The sequence below is a fragment of the Solanum pennellii genome, chromosome 8, assembly GCF_001406875.1.
Source record: "Solanum pennellii chromosome 8, SPENNV200".
Classification (NCBI taxonomy): domain Eukaryota; kingdom Viridiplantae; phylum Streptophyta; class Magnoliopsida; order Solanales; family Solanaceae; genus Solanum; species Solanum pennellii.
This window is the reverse complement of record NC_028644.1, coordinates 11,909,955-11,912,611: the sequence shown is the minus strand read 5'-3', so window position 1 is coordinate 11,912,611 and position 2,657 is coordinate 11,909,955.

Here is a 2,657-nt window from a genome sequence, read left to right as displayed (position 1 = left end):
AAGTGAGAGTGTGAAACACACAAATGGCCAAGTGCATTGAAATGCATATGATGAAATGAGCATTCACGTAATAAGAGGTGAGTAATTATGAAGAGAAAATGTATTAATGTTGATGAATGTGGTGATAACATGATATGAGACTAATGTAAAAGATGAGAGCAATCTCGCATGAGCCTAAGTAAATGTTATCAAAACGTACTCACTTATGAGAGTGTAAAGTTAATGAAGAGATCAGTCTCTTTGACCACTCTAATGAAAGTATTGAGATTAACACACTTAATACGAATGATGAGTTGAGAAATCATCTATTAAGCTATGATGTCCTCATACTGATCCAGCTTCCATGATGTATGAGTTAAATGTAATGGAACTTTATAGTGAGCACCGATAGACTAGCTATGAGCGGTGATGCCTTCTTTCGGGAAGGGCGAAGGTTCACGTAACTCTCATGAGATGAGACTGTCTGGCATGCCGGCTATGGGTCTCCTTATGTCTCCTAGTCTTTGAACCTATACTGCCAATATAGGGATCTGGTGGGGTTCAATTCCCATGTACACGAGCATGTTTTGGGTCACTTTGGCCGGTGATTCCACCTCTTTTCGGTGTGGGGTTTCATGACACTGGATTTTATGATGCTCACATGAGCTATGTCGGTTAAAGTTAAAGTTCCCAATTAATGAAAAAGGCCAGCCTCAAATGATGCACATAATGAAACGAGTGATACCAAAGGTGTTAGGATAGTATAATCAAGAGGTGAGTTAGATTCAATTAATGACATTAGGTCATTCTTCGTCATTGCAGAACGAACCCGATGAAAGTCATAAACTACATCCTAGGTATAACTGGTGTTTACACTGGCCCATGGATGAAATGAAATGAAGTACGTATGAATGAACGAAGCAGACTCTGTGTTTGCTAAAGCAGACTCCCTAGTTGAGGTCCCATATGTTGAGCCCTCGTTTTTGGGAAGTCTTAATGTCAAGTCCATGATTCCAAGGTCTCCTGGCATACGAATGAATGATATGAACAACGTTATGTGTTATATGAATTATGATATGTGCTATTTGTACGCTGTTGTGTGCTGTGTGCAAAATGTTAAGTATGATGATGCATGTTACTCTCATAGCATAACATTCCTAATCCAAATTTGGAAAGCTCACTCACTTTCCTAATCTCAATTTGGCAAGTCCACTGACTTGACCTTTAACAATCATGTTGTTAGAAAAGAGCTATTCATACTCATGCATGTCCTTGGTGTGTGCTTGCATATACCTATACTTAGTACAAGCGTGTACTAACCCTATATAACTCTACAATTTTAGGTACAGGCACAGGTGGACGCTAGAGCTACATGATGAACGCTGCACTTATCCGGACGTCGAGCATTCATCCGGACTTGGTAGGCCTTCATGCTTTCGAGGATGCTTGCCCATTTACATTCTAGGTTAGTTGTAGGATTGAGCTAGTGGAGTATGTTCCACTAGTGTTTCTTTCCTATTTTTGTTCAGACATTGTGTTGGTCCCATTTTGGCAAGTACATCTTTATCGTTATAATAAACTGCTTCTTTCATTTGATGATCTTAATGTTAGATGGTTGATGGTGAACAATTACGTATGTAGTAGAATGTTTAGTAAGCATGTTAAGAAACAAAAAGTTTCATTTTTTCCACTAAAATTGACCTAGACAATGTAAGAATGACGTAAGTAGGCTTGTCTGCAAACTCTGAGAGGTCAACAACGCCGGCCTCTTCTGGAGTCTAGACTCTGGTCATGACAATTTTTAATGAATATAGGTAATTTAGGAGGTTTAAGAACCATAACTTCCATGACGTCCGGGAAGTTAGTTCAAAGGGATGTTAGTGTGCCTTAGCCTAGTTGACTAACTTTTAGAAGTCAAAAATGTATAAAAATTAATGAAAAGAGACCATATAGGTATCTATTGGTTTCATGGTTGAAACGTCCGGGAATGACTCCCCAAGGATGAACTAAGGGCCCTTGAGAAGGACCCTTGCATTTTGATGCAACACTGCCTGGCATTGTGTATCAATGGGACAGAAGTCAAATCGTGTGTGGTACGACGGGTCATCCATGCGACCGTCATCCCACACTTAGGATGGTGGAGAAGTACCCTTCACTCTCACAGCCTCTTAACTCATCGACGGAGTACAGAGGTGCATGCTACAGTCCGTGTGTGGATCGACGGGGCTTCGATGCCACCGTCGTCCCACACTTAGGAAATTGAAGGAAGACCATCGCCTGCACAGTCTCTGACCAAGAAGATGGAGTGCAGGACGGAGAAGGGGATGTCCGTCGACTCACAAACGGCCCATAAGTGGGGTCTCGTCTATGAAGGTCCTAAGTTGCTGCACATTTTTAATTCAGTTTATTTAATTAATTAGGTGGGTAGGGGTTAGTTGGGTATTAAAGTGAGACTAAGTAAGTTGATTAAGTCCCTTTATAAATACCCTCAACCCTCATTTACCGAAAGAAAGCTCACAAATAAACAATCATCCTTCTCTCTTGTTTCTCTCTCTACATGAACTCACCATTAAAGATTAGAAAGGATTAGGGTTTAGGGTCTTGAAAGGGATGAATTCACCATCAAATTGTTTACAAACGTTAAGGTATGGGTTCTATTCACCTTTGAGATTGTTTCG